Source organism: Osmia lignaria, chromosome 8 (genome assembly GCF_051020975.1).
Source record: "Osmia lignaria lignaria isolate PbOS001 chromosome 8, iyOsmLign1, whole genome shotgun sequence".
Lineage (NCBI taxonomy): Eukaryota > Metazoa > Arthropoda > Insecta > Hymenoptera > Megachilidae > Osmia > Osmia lignaria.
The window spans coordinates 8,738,866-8,758,144 of NC_135039.1; the positions used below are offsets into that span (position 1 = coordinate 8,738,866).

General features: G+C 37.9%; 1 long non-coding RNA gene across 1 annotated transcript in view; it reads left to right on the plus strand.

Moving 5' to 3' along the window:
* The first annotated feature begins 3,158 nt into the window (after nt 1-3,158).
* Nucleotides 3,159-19,279, plus strand: part of LOC117611091 (uncharacterized) — a 101,676-nt gene continuing 85,555 nt past the window's right edge. Inside the window, exons 1-2 of the long non-coding RNA XR_013062533.1 lie at nt 3,159-3,718; nt 10,124-10,333. This is a non-coding gene — a long non-coding RNA (uncharacterized LOC117611091). The remainder of the gene's footprint in view (nt 3,719-10,123; nt 10,334-19,279) is intronic.

Here is a 19,279-nt window from a genome sequence, read left to right on the forward strand (position 1 = left end):
TCCAGCGAAAGGTAAGTGAGAACCTCTATCTACCTGACAACGCAGATCAAATTACATAAAGTACGCCGAGGACTCAGTGAGAGAGAGAACTCAGCGACTTTACAATATAAAAAAAAGGTAAGTAATTATTTGAATTATATAAAAGGTAAGTAATATAATATATAATGAATTAAGTAATATGATTTAGTTAATCAATGTATGTGCAAATGTTGCGCCCTGTTTTGAAATACAAGAAGAAAATAATTATATTAATTGAGTACAGTGAGTGCGCCCTGGATTAGAAAATACAAAAGAAAATAACAATCGTGTTTGTGCTAAAATGAAATACAATAAAAGAAAATTCAGATTATTAATCACAAAATAATTCGTCCTAAAATGAAATACAAAGGAAAATAAATTAATTAGTGAACGCGACTCTAGATACGATTATCAAAACTCTAAATCTATAACTTGAATTTATAATATAATATTATCTAAATGAATTGATCGATTGTCGGAAAATTGGCGAGGATCCGTTCCGACACTGTAGGAGCTAACTCGTTCGGCCGCAGTACGATTTCTGGGCAACTTAGCCGTCACTGATAGGCCGCATCCAAGGAGCTTCTGCTTTCGCTCGCTCGTTAAGCTTGGTTGCGAACCTGACACGTATGAGAACCGCTGCGAACCGGTGCGGTGGTTGAGCGCTCCGGGTCCGACGCGGAACCCTTGCCGCCTTGCCATCAAAAGAATCTATGCTACTGAATTCTAAGTAATAATCGTACCATAGACCCGTGTCAGACTACGATCAGAATCGAAGTGAAACAGCTCCGCGCGGCACGCTCGTATTTATACCAGAAATCTGCTGACGTAGCAGTTTTTTCTACACGTACTTTTGATACCGGAAGTGTTTCGACTTTGACCGGAGTGTACACTGAGTTGCATTGAACTTGTCGCAGTGAAGTTGGCTACAAATTCACTAACACATTCACGCTGCGTCGGTGAGCCGATGGCGAGATCGGTTACGTGACTCCGCGCGTTTCGCTATCTTTGTCTATACGTTATTGCTATCTCTCTCTATTCTGCGCTCTATTGCTATCTCTTTCTATGCGTTATTGCTATCTCTATCTATTATGCGCTCTGTGTCGATCTTTTATCGATGCGGTAGTTTTATCGACGCGACAATTATCGATGTTGTTACCGTCTTATTTTTGAATTTATTTTTGAGTTTTGATCTTTCCAAAGGCCGATGGAGAAGGAACAGTGGTTACCTTAATGATTGACTCTTGATACCTGATAAGATTTGACGTTTATTCAATAAGCTAGAATAAGTTGAGATCTTTTGAATATACAGATTAGAAACTATACTTTATCCCTGAGTTAAGGCGAGATTGCGAGGTTCTTAGAATACTACAAACGCAGTTGTGCTTACAATAATTAAATCTAGATCCGTTTATGTTTGAATTTGAATACACCCACCGAAGAACTTCACTAGAGTTGCTTGTAGATTTTGAAATAATAATATATGTTGAAAAACGCGCGATCGTTATCGGTTGCGCCCGTCTCTAACACTGAAGGTGAGAGTTTTTGTGTATGTATTTACTGGTGACTTGTTCTTCCGGGTCGCGAAACGCCGTCTTTGTGCTACGCCAACCGACGTATGATACAGGAAGTCTTGAGATATTGACTATTGCGTTTTATGGGCAGTGAAGTCAATGCTCAAAACAGGCTATATCATCGCAACCCAAATTGACAGTGCATGGATGGAAGGTACCCTATAATTGTGTAGGTTCCGGCGTCACTGCAATTGAATATACGTGTTCAAAGAGGGTATCTAACGTAGGTATCTGAGCGTAGGAGTAACTGCACAACTGACTTAAGGGCACAGACTCCTTGTACCATGACCTGTATGCGTGCGCTCACACAATCAACGGAAAGCATGCACGTATATGCCATGCGTGAGAGAGACACTCGATTTCGTAGATTTCGTTTTTTGTCTCGATAATTGCACAAATGAAATTTTCGCGGGTACAGCACCCACGGGTAGACTTCACCACAGGGTGGTCTGGTCCGTTTGAACGCTAATAAACACCATACGTTGAGAAAAATGATATTTTCGACACTGTAAGATTGAGACAGACGCTGTCGTAAGCAAACAACATGGCTGCCGAATGCTGCGTTCGGCTGCATTTTAGCAAATATTGGACGATTTAATGGTTTTTTCACCCATAGCACACCAGATCACCCTTCCTTGAACTAGCACAATGTCACTGAAATTCGATTTTTCACAATTTATCACTTCTGGAAGACGTAAAACGAAATTTACGATTTGCACGCATCAGACGTCAAATAGACGGAAGAATAGTTCACTGATTTTCCGACAGAGGCATTGATGGTATATTTGACCACGTTATCATCAGGGTCGATAAAAACAGAAATCAATCGATAGATGTAAATTCTAATTTGACATCACAAACGGCTACGTGAATATAGCCACAAGTAAGGCATAGTTGCCGCAACGTATTAGACTTCTGTCACGCTGTTCACACCTGTTACAATTTTAACCATCAGCACAATGAATCGGCTCGAGTCGAGAAAGAAGTCCGAGAATAAAACAATACATATATTAATGTGTGCAACCATAAATCTTTTTTATTCATATCTATAATCATGTTTTTTTATCAATGAAATTACAGAGATATGCCAGATAAATGAATTGTAAAACTTGCACATTTTGTAATATTTCGCATATTCTATATGCGAAAAGACATAGAAGGCGATATAAATGTGCTGTTTGTATTCCTATTTATGTATCTATCATTTACTGACGAGATTTTGATTCTTGCCGGGCATACAAAAGGACAGCGCGAACGAAAGAGAGACAGCAAGAACGAAATAATACACATAACGTACGCGACTATAAAACTTATAGGAATGAAAACTACAGGACATTAATAATGTCAACAGTTTCACTTCAAACTAATTTATTGACTAACTCTTACACTACACTTATACATTACAGTTACACCAACCCCAAACGCGTCTATAAATACAAAACAAAGAATCAGCGGCCGATGCTCGCCGGTGACAGCTGATCGCGCGGACGGCGTAATGCGTGTAAGTGCGAGTGAGAAAGCAAGCTGACGATAGCGATGGCTTGGCGAGACGGACTGTGTTTTGTCGCACGGAACATGCTTTTGACTTTCGCGAATATTCTCGCCCGCGGGTTCGTCGCGATCATTCGCCGAAGATTCGGTACAAAGGGAATAAGAAATAAGCAGATATGTAATAATTTAGATTCTTTATTATAATAATCAATTTAAAAATTAAAAATATAAAATATTTATCGACAAATAAAATTATTAAAAAATATTAAAAATTACACGCCGCCCGCCGCCTCTTCTGCCGCCCCGGCGTCCTCCTCTCTCACCACGACGGCCACTCCATCGCCCACCTGACGAGAACTTCGCGTCGCGAACAGTCACAAATACGTTGTTGTACAAATAAATACTCGTTGTTACAAGCGCCTTAGTCATTTCGTCTCCTGGTGTCACACCCCACAGTGTTGTTGGGTTGAAATAAATGGGATAAAGTGCATAATAAAAAAAAGTGTAATTATGTTTGTAAATCGCATTGTGTATGGGAATGTATAGTATATCTGTAAAAATAATAAATAATACATTTGATGGCGTTCCTGAGAATCAACACGTGTTCTCCACCTAACTCGACTTCAACAGCAACCGTAAGTGAAAATATAATGTACATAAATCGCAATTCAGCATTGTGCTTTTATTACCAATATAAAAACATAAAATAGTGTATTAAACTTACAATACAATTTATAATGGAAAATGAAGGAACATGTCTAGGAAAGGGACCGTTTAGTGATTGCGACGGAGGTATACATACGTCGTTGAATTCGTTTTGGCGAGTACATTACTAATTTGAGTATCATTATTTGTGGAAATTCATTTTTTTCGTGACTGTAAACTTTCAATAAAAAAATGAGGTTAAGTACACTTCGACAGATCTATGGGCAGAAATTGTACTTTATTACTCTACAAATATTTATTCCGAATCATCTAAATTATGCATATTTATATTTTCTCTGGAATCGAATGACATCTTTGCAATTTCTGTTAAGATTTCGTCGAACAAGACTGCATTTTCGCTTTTGACATTTTTTGTGAAAATATAATGGCTTAAATATCTCATAAAATTGTCCTTCTTGCTAGAAATAGAAAATATTAATAGCATTATAATTTATAAAAAAGACAATACATTAAAAAAATGCGAGTAAAGTTATAAATAATAACTGATAACATTCTGGTAGAAAATGTTTGGTATGTGCCGAGTGCTTCCTACAGTATTAATGCATGCATCTATTAGAGGATCTTTAAAATTTATGCTATGGTTTATTTTCAAATGTTTATATCCCCCTTTCTCTAAAATATTGTAAAGCTTTACAGCTATCGGATGTAATTGTCTTTGGGGACCTAATCCATTCCTTTATAATTCCTACTAGTGTGAATCTCTACTTTCAGCAGGCACTAAAAATACTTTGCTGCTCTCTCTCTCTCAGTGCCTCTAAACATCAGATGATCCCTCAACATAATGCCTTTTATGATATTTCCGTTTGCCGAATTTGGACTTGTCAATTTCTATAATTTTTCCTTCGCCAATTCCTACCAATCAGTTCATAAAAGTGATAACCAATCAATCATCACTTGTACAAAATATAACCATTGTTTCTATTCAGTTCCAATTCCCTTATAATATAACATTGGTCGTAGTTATACACAGGCATTAAAGTTAATTTTAATACTGTCTTGTAACTCACTTTAGTTTTTTAAAAAAACGTTCCTTTTTTCCTGATATTTTAACATTGCAAACTTTCTTCTTTTAGTTAGGAGTAGCAGATGCTGGAATAGTCAATGTGGAACGACAATTTGCATCTACTATTTTCATTGAATGTCCACATTATGGACAATTCATTTCTGTTTTAATTAGCATCATATTCTGTAGAAATTTGAATAATGAATTTTGATCCTGGCAAAATTCATGAACATTAATCAAATTCCATTTTTTTGGAATTATACATATGTTCAGTCATTGTGATTATGGAACTCGCTACAATCCACAAAGTACAAAAGATGAAAAAAAGTCAGCATTAGTAGTTTGAAACCAAAGGAAGACACATTCTTCATTTATTAATTATTTGAAATTCACTTTTCAAATTCCTGCAGAATAAAGTGTTAATAAAGTAAGAAATGAATTGTCCACAAAGTGGCAATGCTACAAAAATGAAAACCGAATCTCTCATACTTGTTGAAAGTAGGAATACTAATATTGCTACCATGAAAGTGCTAAAAATTTTAATTCAAATGTTAGTGCCAGCTGGCCATTAATATAACCTATCTTGACCTCATCTAATTTAACTTAACCTGCTGAATATGTAGTTCGTTTCCTAGGAATATGCTAATTCGAGCTAAGAAAAACGGAAAATGCTGCATAAGTGAAACTTATTCCATTTCTTAACAACACAGAAATGATTTTAATCATTAAAGTGCAATGAAAAATATTTATTATATTCTAGCAGAAATAATAAGTATTTACTATCTATGGTAATATGTAGACAATATTACTTTTTATATAACAAAGAGCTCGTTTTGTTCAGTTAACACATTATCCATCAGCCATAAATAAAATAGATAAGCACTATCACCTTACAACTTCACAGTAATTAAAGATAAAGCATTGTAATTCTTCTTTTTTATTTCTTCTTAATAGAAGTACATCTAACTTTCATTATTTTAACTGAGTTATATGTATGCAAATTTGTAATAAACAGAAAGTTAATAATTCATTTTCCATCAACAGCCCATGGTGTTGAAGAAACTATTAATAGGCTTCCTGTAGATAAAGTGTTAATGGAACAATGCATGTAGATCATATTATAACATCTTGTTTTTGCTTTAATTATCATATGGTAATAATAATACATGTAGGTCATTTATTACAGATAAAATAAATTATATGCTAATATGCTACGTTGTTTACGTCATAATCTTTATGACATTAACATATTTGCAAACGTAAATGAGAAACAAATGTTGCATGTATTAATGAAATTATAACAGTGTAAGGGATGTTAATAGTAATTTAATATTACCAACTTAAGAAACTGTATTTTGTTATTAATTAACATTATTCAATATCTGTTAAGAACAAAGTGTTCTGCATTAAAAACTAACATATATTATTGTTGCACAGTGGGTTGCGGAGAAGGTTTATTTTACACTCACTGTTGAATAACCTTTTTATAATGTTTTATTCTCAGTTTGCTTAATAATAAAATGTAACATAAGTTTGAACCTTTTTATGATATAATTAACTAAATAATAAATGATAGACTTTCTCTTTATGGGTAACGCTATTTCTAATCTCTCTTCTTATCCTTACTGTTCTCTAACGAATAACCGGAAGTACGTACGCGTGGGACTATCTTTACTATATAATTGGCGCTATTATTTGAATTTTGATTGTCTTATATTAACAATTATTATTAGTCAGGGATTTTAGTAACGATTCGCTTTTGCAAAGAAACACTCGTTTTCGGTTTTCGCACGTACACATTTTATTCTACATATACAGCCGCGGAGACAACAACCACGGTTAACACTCTTCACTCGTGGGGGTACTTAAAGACCCAAAACGTATATGATGTCACGCTTTTTTGTCTATATGTTTACATATTTACATTTGTACAGAGATGGCTGGATCAGTACGTCTGTGAAGCTGGCCCCTCATTATCAAAAACTTGAAAAATTGATAAGAGTTCTGAATGCCCCCTAAGAGTCATAGAGTTCTCTATCAGTTTTAAAAATAGTTCCGTCGGTTAAAGTATCGAAAATAGCATTTGAAAACTTTGAAGAGCTATAACTTTTTTGCTTTCAACTTTAGCATTTTGGTTGTTAAGGATGATTGATAGAACTGTTCGGGGGGCTACCAGAACTCTCAGCAAAATGGTCGATTACAACAAAAAAAATTTTTTTGTTAATTTTAGGGGTGAACAGTTCTGACAGCCTCCCGAAAAGTTCTATCGATAATTATTAACAGTCAAAGCGCTGCGATATGAAATAAAAAAGTTCCCGCTGCTCGAAGTTGCAGGATCGAAAATTATTTGTCCATAAGGGTGAAAATTTTTCTTGATAATTGACAATTCTGTTGAGAGCTCTGGTTGCCCCCCAAAGAGTTCTATCAATTATCCTTAACAACCAAAGTGCTAAAGTTAATAGCAGAAAGGTTATAGCTCTTCAAAGTTTTCAAATGCTATTTTCGATACTTTAATCGATGGAACTATTTTTAAAACTGATGGAGAACTCTAGGCCTCTTAGGGGAGTACATTCAGAACTCTTATCAATTTTTCAAATTTTTGATAATAAGGGGCCAGTTTCACAGAGGTTGGATCGGTATTAAACTGACGTCGGTAATCTGACATAATTCAAAACTAATATCTTTATTTTTAAAGTCACTAATTTCATCCAGAGGCATATGTTCTTCCAAATTTTTGGATAAAACAGATGGAATTTGGTAATTATTTAGATTATGGACGGTAACTCCGATTTCGATGATTTTTGAATATGTTGTAGAAATCAACATTTTGAACAACTTTCTCCTATACATATAACCGCCGCTCGGCCTTAGTTTTCGAGATATTTTCGAAAAACTGTCGAAACTAACACATTGAATTCTGGCCATCCATGTGCGTCCATGACAACGTACGCATTAGTATGGGATTGCCGCTTTTCTACTGTTTCTGCAGGCAACAGCACGGCGACCGATGACCAATATATACCTTGTGTACTTCTGCATTCATGATTTCAATGTATCGTAGCTATGATGGCAGCTGGGAATTTAATATAGCCTAACCTAACCCAATCTACTCTACCTAATGAGTGAATTAAGTTAGGTTGGGGTAAAGTGATATTCTGGTCGCCGTTAGGCGACCAGACGCACATACTGAGATTCAAAATCATGAAAATTAGTTAAATTTAATTTTTAAGCCCACCTGTTATTATATGAATATATATATTGGTGTCGGTCACCGTGCTGCTGCCTGCAAAAACAATAGGAAAGCGGCGATCGCACACTGACGCGTAAGAAGTACACGGACGCACACGAACAGGCAGAATTCAATGTATTAGTTTCGACAGTTTTTCGAAAATATCTCGAAAACTAACGCCGAGCGGCGGTTATATGTATAGGAAAAAGTTGTTCAAAATGTTGATTTCTACAACATATTCAAAAATCATCGAAATCGGAGTTACCGTCCGTAATTTAAATAATTACCAAGTTCGCTCGTATCCTTGCAAGGTCAGCGGTAGTACATTTATGGGATAGAGGTAGCTAACGAAACCTCCTATCTTATAAGTGTTGCCGTTTGTGATCATTTATGGAACAGTGGAAGCGTCCCGTTTGAGAATTAGCTACCTCCTATTCCATAAATGTACCAGTAACTCGAATCCGTCGTTCTTTGATGTTTCCGAACATAGAAAAGGATAGCGCAAGAAGGATAAAGAAAGAGAAAAAGACTCGCAAGTATAACATTTAACTCAATATTATATCACTAAATGTTGACCGATTTATATCGTGTTTAGCTTCATTTTAATCAGGAAAATCTCCCCCACATGATAGTGAAATCTTTATTAACAAAAAATATAAAATAAAAAATTTTATTCTGTGCATTAGTATGGTCACACTGACACGGGACATTTAAACGAAGGCAATAAATTCCGGTCTCATTCCCTCTTTCGTTTTTAGCTACTGACTCTTTCTACGTTCGACGGTGTCGGCAAACTACATATAATCAAATTCGAAAAACGATTCTCCTATTCCATAAGAGTTGCGGAGCGGACCCGTATAGTAACATTTATCGAGTTTTTACTGTACATCGTCGTGAGGAAGACGATTGCGTATTTTATTACTTACGGTAACGTAGAATCGTAAGCAATTTTCGCGGAAGTTAATAATTTCACTTTCTATTACACCGTTCTGTAATACCTCTTCCAAGTGCAGTTCACACTCAGTTCCAAGTTCTACTTCATTTAGTGGAACTTGGTTAGATTGGCAGGAGAAATCCATCTGCCTAACTAAATCTAAACGTTTAATTAGAGCAGGTTTCAAAAACCTGCACAAGAAAAATTGAAGCAGCCTCGCTGATGCAGGCTGCAATTCCGGGATCATAGTTTCTCTACCCTGGAAAGAGATATTATTGATATTTAAAATGATTAAGGTATACTAGTGGAACGCCCCGTAATCAGTTAAAATATAAATTTGACTTTGCCCACCACCCACCCCAAGCTATAATTCTATGATATTAAACCAAATGAAACTTTTAATTAAAAACTTCGTTGTAAACTACATTGTGTTGTAAAAATACATCAGTTTGATTTGTTAGAAAATTTGTTGCCCAGGATCCGCTATTATCTCACGAAAACTTTGACCCCTGCGCAGTAGTAAACCGTAAGAGATAGACATGCGCAGTAGATTTTTACAAAGAAAGTAATCAAAGAAAAAGTAGTCGAAGCACCCATAATGATGACGTAATTAGTTTTTATGTATCCTTTAAAAAGTGTCCCTTAATAAGGGTTTTACTGTACTATCATTGTAAGAGTACATATAATATTTTTCTGCCTTGTTTTCGAGCATGCGTACAACGTCTCAGCGTAACTCACGGACATGTTTGTGCGTTATAATATCATTCGAGAAAATAAAAATACCCTATCATAACAGGGTTATTGAATATTAATAAATAATTTTCAGCGACATTAGATTTTTCGGAAAACACCTGTTCTGTGAAGAATCTAATCAAATCGTCCCAAATTTCCAAAAATCGCTGAACGCACTGGTGCATCGCCAACCAGCGCGTGTCCGATAATTTCAGAACTTTCAGCGGGCAGTTCTGATAGCTTTCCTGAAACTGCCGGAAAATTGCAGCTCGTTTGGGGCTGCTATTTATAAAAGAAATCACACCCCGAAGCAATTTGAAGCATTCCTCTGGAAGTGTAGCGCAAGCAGCACTCGTTGCCAACGCTACCGAATGACATACGCAAGGGAGTGTAATTACATTACTGTTTTTTTCCAGCAATTTAGTTTTAAAAGAAGAATTCCTCCCCGTCATTACAGAAGCATTATCGGAACTAAGGGCCGCGATATTTTGCAGCGGAATTTGCGGAACTATCGGAAAGATTTGAAAATCTTTTCCGCTGAACAATCGCTGGCGTCCAGATGAATTAGTTGCAATAATTCTGTACGCACTACAAAACTACATGGCTCCACATACCTCACCGCTAAGGTAAGTCATTTATCGTTAGTCGAGTCCGACGTTTCGTCCTCGTGTATAGAAAATTTCAACGTTCGGTTTCCCGAACGCATAAAACATTATTGATAATTTGTGTACATTTTGTACGACCTACTCGTATTCTCTCTAACACCCCTAGCTCTTTTCCTATATCTTGCATAAGAGCAAGAAAATCTGTCGCGATAGATAATGCAACATTATGTTCCGCGAAGAATGCGGCATACCTAATTTCCGCGATCTTGACTTTGTCTTGAAGGGACGACGAAGGTACCGCACTTTGCTTCACTATCTCACATCCTAATTCCTCTGATGCCGAATATCCTACACTTAAATCTATCCTATCCACGCTACTTGAAATATTACTATTATGGAGCATTTGCTCCATATTACACTCCCTCGCAAAATTAGAGGAACACGCACTTTTTACGTAGAAATTATGCGAACTTCGAATGGACGTAACTTCGGTCCGAAAAGTTGTATTGAAGTGAGCAATATAGCAGGTAAAAGAGCAAATGGTCCTCTTTCGAAACCTGTTTGTGGAATTTTCAAATTTAGTAAAATTTTGAAGTTATGTAGCTTTGAAGAAATATTAACAGTAATTGTAATTTTTTCAATCGATTTTCTCTGTCTCTGTCGGCTCAGCAGAATTTTTTTTCTTAGCTGTAACAATTAGACAGGAAAGTCTGTTTCTTTAGCTTTAATTCCCTCTCTTCAAACACCTTGTGTGATTTTTTTTGACCGAGTTATTCAAGTTTAAAATAAACAAATCATTCTCAACTTTCATGACCTGTATTTCACGACCAGTTCCACTTACAGGAATTAAAAGAAATGCAAATTAAAGGTCAAACAGTCAGCTTCGACACTGTATTATTAGATATTGTTGCGCCGGGGAGTGGAGCTAGCACTTTCCATCGTAAAATAAATAGAGACGAAGCAAACTAGACTGTCTATATTTCGATTACAAAGGAGTTCTTAAGCAATAGATCCGTACAGGTCGGGTTCCCGAAACATTCTAATTATCAAAAGCCGCGCGGTTGTCTAAGAGACCTCAAGCATCCGATGACGTGTTTCCGCTCGAAACTTGGAATAGCTTCACATCGTGATTCGTTGACAGCTTCGGACGGAGCAGTCGATGGCTCTTTCGATACATCAAGAAGCAGTCGATGCATCGAAAGAGCGGAAACTTCTCATCGTCGCAACAATATCATAAGGAGACCCTTCCACCCTATTTATTTTTGCATTAATTGACATCATACAAATCTGCGAAATTGAAAGTTGCAAACAAAGCGCGATAAAACATTCAAATGATGGTATTCAAGTGGCACCATTTGATACCTTGAAGCAGAAACCATACCCTTTCAAATTCCGTCGGAATTTTTCGATTATTGCGATCTGGTGCAGTGATATTGCATTGTTATACATATATTATCATCGTACCCACTTTTTACATGTGCCGCCCGCAAATGCAGCCACTGGGCCCCAAAACTACCCAGACCGTACCGCGGCCCGCAACGCAGTTTTGTGCACTCGGCCCACCCAGGCCGCCGGTACGGTTGCGTTGGCCGCGACTGCGGTTTAGATTGGCCTGCCGCCGCAGCTGGCGGCATTCCCTAACGCGCTGCTGCTCCAACCGCCGCTGCTCCATTGATATGTATGTCTGGAAAAATAAATATTATGTTATTATATACGAACAATGAATAACAGAAATAACGTGCAAAGAGGAAAGTAAAGAAACTACTTAGGATATACCCAGCATGCTGCTCTTGTGCCGGCGGCTGCAGTTGCTGATGTACCGGCCGGTACTGCTGGAAAAATAAACATTATGTTATTATATATAAAGAATAAAGTGCAGAAATAACGTGCAAAGGAGGAAAGTAAAATAACTACTTACGATATACCCAGCATGCTGCTGCATATAATCTTTCATTTGCAGCATGTCTTGATGCAGCTGCAGCTGCTGCTGCGGCTGGAGTTGCGGCTGCGGCTGCGCCCCCAATGATTTTGCTTTTCTTTGTTCTAAAAAAACATTGATAATACACCGGAAAACAAAAATTGTCTCTGCACAAGTTATCGCGCAAAATTGAAACAGAATATGTACCTCAAATTGGACTAAATGACTTGATTAATTTACAAAGGTATGTACTTTTGTCGTTTTACAAAATTACAATTTTTCGAAATCGTGAAAAAAATAGTAAAAGTGTAGACGCGTGTCCGCGAGACAATGAAACAGACGACTATTCCAACGGTTTCTGTAACAATTGCTGCAGAAACCGTTGGAATAGTCGGCTGTTACATTGTCTCGCGGACACGCGTTTACAAAAGGCAATTTTAACTTTTTCATGTGAGCCTGTAATGAAAATTTAAAATATGACATTTCTAAATTTAAGTTGTTATGTGCATGCTGAAAATTACATGTAATTAATTTCTAAAAATCGTGACTTTTCATGTAAGAACGTGACTAGTTATGTTCTTAGATGAAAAGTCGCGATTCTCGGAAAAGTTAATTACTTGTAACTTCTAAATGCATTGACCGATCTCAATGAAATTTGTAGCATGCATATAACTCATTTGAATCTACGAAAGACATATTTTACATTTTCATTATAGGCTCACATAAAAAAGTTGAAAAATTACCCCTGAGTATTTTTTCTCACAGTTTGAACAAATTGGAAAGACAACAAAAGCACATATCTTGTACATTTTTGTATAGCTTCTCGAGAAACTTCAAGTCATTTGGTTCAATTTTAAATAAGGTATTCTGTTTGAAACGGTTAGGTAAAGATGAAAAGAAACAATTACTGCGATTTCGTAGATCCATTTTCGAAGTATAACTTGCAGCACGACCTCCCTCATTCGCAGGACGTATGGAACTGTCGCTACCAGTGAAATTTGGAAACGTCACAGCGTTGGCGTTTCGTTTTTGTTTCACACGTACGTAGCGCGTTGTTATGGCTCGCGTTGCGATGGCCCGCGTTGTCATCTACATACTTTTTTCTAACAATAAGACGTCTTCGCGGTAACGTAGAAGACATTATTGAAAACATTTCCAAGCATTTGTGAAAAAAATAAGCACAAATGGGAAATAAAAGAAATAGTAGTCGTCACAGGTTTGCGGGAAGTAAGAGGCTCTCCTTCAAAAGTAGTTGTAAAAAACTGTAAGTGTTTCACATTTATGCATTTCAAAAATTTGTATGAATTATCCTACAAATATTTCCAACTTTATGCGTTTTACCTTGCAGGCGACATAAACAACAGCAATCGTCGGCAACGACGATTCAAGATGCTGCAGTTTTCGAAGAGAGATCTTCTGTACCAGCGAAATGTGTAGAAAAAAATGTAAAGGGGGATAGTCAGACAGATATGTCAGACTATCTACACATTTGCAAATGTTATAATGAAGATCCGTTATTTTCCTCAAATAATCCTAAAGTTTGTAACGTTTTTGTCTTTTGCTACTTTTTACGAAGGAGAATGAACGCGAGTAGTACGAGCGTACGATTTCCCCTACGATTCTCAAGGAGTGGTTCGCGTTCGCTGCGCGTGCTCGAAGGCAGAAGGAACGGTGAAGTCAGTAATGAGACGTAGGTTGGCGGTGTAACAAAATACTAATTTATTCAAAAAAAATAATAGTGACTGGAGTATGGCAAAAGAGCCTATCACAGAATGGTGGAAGCACCGCAAATATTATGGCAGTTTACGCGCTTAATAATCAACGGAACGCAATTTCCATCTACTAGATGTTCAATCGACGCGCTTATCATAAAAATACAACATACATCGGACCTGACTAGATTGATCGTCAATAGTTCGTACCAAGCACGCAGATCGGATTTACACGAATCGGAAATATAATACAAGAATGGTAACGCAAAAAAAAATATTTTAACCAGTCGAGCGACTTTAACGCGACTCAAAAAAAAACTCAGTCTTCTTTTATACGGAAAAATGACTGGTTGAATAACGCACCTTAAGAACCGCGGAATAATTATTGTTGAATAAAATATAATCTAAGAAAATAGAAGGAAATATAACGCAAAGAAAAGATGTCAACCAGTCGAGCGACTTTAACGCGACTCAAAAAACTCAGTCTTCTTTTATACGGAAAAATGACTGGTTGAATAACGCTTTTTAAGAAAATATAAGAAAATATACGAAAATATAAAAGAATATACCAAAAATGACCAGAACGCAATACCGTGACTCTAATCGGAATGCGAAAGGTAATATACACGACGGTTACAAAATTTCGTCGGTCGTCTACGATTTAAACGGCTTTCACCAAGGACGAGTTATTGTTCGCTCGATTCGTCTTGAAAACATACACTGAAGTCACGACGCACGAAGGTCGCGTGATCGTGGAGCGCGTAGGCAAAAAAAAAGGAACGTTTAAATTTACTAACCGTACAGCGAAATATTAACTTTTACGCGCCTCTCAAATCGCAGAATGGCGAGCCAGTGGATTCCGAGGATACTTCCGGTCCAGCGAGGTTTTCACCTGCGAACCTCAGATCGACAGGGGCACTGACTTCACGATTTCACTCACAATCAAAGGATGAGAAGGTCGCGCACTAAGTCCCGACCCTCGACTCCTTTGCAGATTGAAATACGTGACTTTAAGAGTATCCGATAACCGTGGATTTGCCGGAATCCGTCAACGTTCTTCCTGTCGTACACGGCGTACTCAAGGAAGAAATTAAGACTGCCAAGAGCGAGATCATTGCAATGTAAAATTGCCAGAGCACAAGCAAAACGATGATGACTCGACTAGGTTTCCCTAGGAATCAACGATGTCTCGGATATGCCTGTGTAGAGCGATTTTTCGAGGGTGCTGAGTCCCAAGATAGAAGGCCACTACTAAATGAAAGGGAGATGTCCAAGCTCGGGCTCTAGTCACGACTTGCTGGATCGCAATCTTAAGACGGCTGTCTCTAGGAAGAGAGCTGTAGGCGAAAGCGTCCGTTCTGCTTGTCGTTTGGGACCAGAGTGTCGATCGATGGATCGACACTGAGCTCCTTCGATCCGGCGTTCGAAGGAGGGGATTCGCGCACGCGCTCCACTGAGACAAATAAGTAGGGATAGCACATACCATCGCTATAGTTCCGATCTCCCAAGAAAAATCTATACTACTTTGTACTGTACTATGTAACTGTACAAATGTACGGTTACAAGTTGTAGGGCGCATCTGAGATCACATTCTTCGCGAAAATACAGATGTAGGGCGCATCTCAAATCACGTCCTTCGTAAAAACGTTGAAACTGTCGTTGTACAATGCGAATCTACAAGTGTGAGACCCACTGTACAAAACGTCGCCTGGACGATACCGACGACAATCTCGTCGTAGACGTCGGACACGTTGATATAGGACGTATTTCGGAAAATGTGCCAGATGGCCGCCGTATTGTTGACGTACAGTTCTTCTGGAATGAAATACACAGAACGTTCGACAATCATGCGCGAGGTATTGAATGTCATATTCGCGATTGGAAAATGATCGGTACTCGCCAGCATGGGTGTCTCACACAGTTTTTCTTCAAGTGCCAAATGTACAATTACGAAGATACTATTTGGTCGGAACTTATGCATTCAGATATAATGAATGTAAATGAGGCTAAGACGACCGCGACTGTTACAGTCGGAATCGTCTATGCACAATTAGAAGAATTATGCGCTGCCCTGAACATGCCCTGCATGGCTGAAACGACGTACCGCAGGTACCGTGAAAAACTTGTAGATGAGTTTATGAAAAGCGCAATGCATACCATGCAGGCAGCAGGTGAAGAACAAAGACGATTAGCTTCTGAAAACAATGAAGTCGTCAACGGTATCCCATACATAACTGTCATAGCGGATGGTAGCTGGATGAAGAGGTCGTATGGTACGAATTATAATTCACTTTCCGGTGTTGGTGCCATTGTAGGTTCCCGCACAGGAAAAGTTCTGTTTATCGGCATACGCAATAAATACTGCACAATATGTGATATAGCGGAACGAAAAGCTACATCCCCAAAACATTATAAATGTTATAAAAACTATGATCGATATGCCAGTTCTAGCAGTATGGAAAGTGATGCTATTGCTGAAGGTTTCAAATGCAGCATTAAAATGCATGGCTTGATATATAGAACGGTTGTTGCTGATGGTGATAGCAACATCTATCATACTATTGTGAATAACAGACCTTACCGAGAGCAAAAAGTAACCGTTAGAAAAGTTGAGTGTACCAATCACTTACTTCGTAATTTATGTAAAAAGTTAAGACACGTTGCGGAGAAAACACAAACGAAGGGTCACAGAGATCGTTGCTTATTTCGTACCGAAATATAATAAAAAAAAATATTTTAAATATTCGTAGAGCTGTCGTTTTAGTAGTCAATGCGCGAAAACATGAAAAAGGGCCTCAGCATATCAAAGCTAGAGAACTTCAGAAGGACATTTTAAGTATTCCTAGCCATATATTTGGTGAGCACAAGGAGTGCAATAGCCGCAGCCATACATGTATGTGGGACGAAAACAGAGTTGAGAAAAATTACGTTCCATCTTTGAAATTATACGGTCTGTATACCGAAGTCGAGAAAGCCATACGATTCCTCAGCTGCTATTCGGATAGTTTGTTAATGAATGTGACAAACAATCCTGCAGAACCATTTAATTCAATTATCTGTAAAGAGATTGGTGGAAAACGTATTAATTTTGGTGCAAGAAGTTCCTACAATGCTAGAGTTACAGGAGCTGTTACGCAATACAATACGCAACAAGTACTTACAGAAATGCATAAGAACATGTGTAAAACCGTTCCACCACTAGTAAAGAGATTAGAGGAACGGCGGTAGAAAAAAGTGGCGAACACGAAAGAATTGCGAATGACCCATGGCAAGAGAAGGAAATTTAAGCCGATGCAAGGAACGGATAAATATTATGGTCCAAACTCGCAAAGACCAGATCTTCCGAGTGATATGCTGCTTCAACTTCGCAAGGAACATTTTGAAAAGCTTGCTGACAATGCAAAAAATCGTACACTAATAAAAACGAACACAAGAGAGTAAAACGATTCAGATTTATGGAGAACTTTAAAGGAGGAAATGCTAACTGCTTCGAATTTTGGAGCAGTATGTCGCATGAGACAAACAACGTCCTGCGCAGCAATGGTAAAAAACATTTTATATCCTCCATCTGTCGATACCGCTGCTATGAAATACGGCCGCGATAAAGAACACATTGCAAGAAAAGACGTAGCGAACGCAATGAAAACAAGAATTCGAACTTGTGGCTTGTTCATTGATCGCAACATTCCATACTTGGGTGCCTCTCCTGATGGACTTATCGACGATGACGGTTTAGTGGAACAGAAATGCCCACAATCTGCTGAGAATTTGACAGCGATAGACGCAATAGAAACAATACGTCACTTACGAAACATCTTCGATAAGAGAGATATACAAGAAATGAACAGAAAGCACCAGTATTTCTACCAAGTACAAGGTCAGTTGCATATAACGCAGCGGAAGTACTGTATTTTCGCTATCTGGACACCTAAAAGCATACATATGATCCGCGTGAATAGGGACGACGCGTTTTAGACAAATCATATGGAATCTTTCCTAACGCGTTTCTATGAAGAATGCATGTTTCCGGAAATATTGGACAGCCGCCACAATAGACACATGCTTATTAGAAATCCAGAATACATACTACGGGCAAAAGAAGACACCGCATCCATTCAAAAATGTAGCAGACAAATCGCAAAAAAGCGTACATACGAAAACATGACACAGAACAGTGTTGTAGCATCAAATATTACCGGTGAAGTAGTAACTAGCGAGTGTGTCATTGTCAGTCATTCAGACCAAGAAGAAAACTTCATAGATGATGATGTAGAATACTATATATTGGAGACTATTGTTTCTTCCGTAACTGACGTACAGAAAAATGTACTACCTGTGCAAAGTAAATTAAACGATGAATCGTTAGATCGATTTTTGCGAGTCGTCAGAGAAACTACTTCTTTTGAAACGCAAAGTGTCCTATACTTACAGTTTACAAAATTTATCAATCCCTGCTGTACTGACAAAAGCGTGCATATAATTGGAGGCAACTGTGCTGATCACTGGCGAAGTATCTATTTTGACGGCCACAAACTCCATGTATACGACAGTTTACCTGACAGTACATATGATAAGCTCGTAGAGGAAGAAAAAAAATATATTGCATTACGATTTCCTCATATTCGCAAAAAGGATATACTTTTTGAAAGAGTTCAAGCGCAACCGGATTGTTACAGTTGTGGTGTATACGCGGCGGCATACATCACTACCATAGTTTTGGGTGGAAACCCTTGCTCAGAAAACTATTTCCATGACGTACAACGCCTGAGACGTCACTTTGTGAATATTATTGAAAATAATATACTCTTGCCCTTCCCGACAGAATAAGAGAATAGTAATATATTATGCACTGTTGGAGCATAGGCTTATTAGCGAGGTCGTCAAGGCAATTAGTCCGACAATGCGTTAGTAAAAGTTTCATTGAGTAAAAGTCAAAAATAAAGAAGCATCTGTCACACCGATACGTTTCGGCTCCTAGCTTTGAATCCTTGGACCTCTCTCTTCTCCACTGTCTGTCCCTTTCTACGTTCGCGCCTGGCTCGCGCCGCATGTTAACACAGAGTTGACACCACTGTACATTTTTTCTTTACCTCTTCAATGTATATTATTTCATGTATATTACTTCCTGTAAAATGCTCTTTTTATTCACGGCCACCAGCAGCATAAAAATATGAAAGTACAGTAAAATCTTGGTTAGTGTATTTCAATCCGAACCGAATGCGAACTCGAATCGTGTATGTACAGAACACGTTTCTCGAGTGAATTCGGCTCGCGTTCGATGTGGTGACAGCCGAGAATCGAGGCAGAGTACAGTAAAACCTGGATAAATGCAACGAA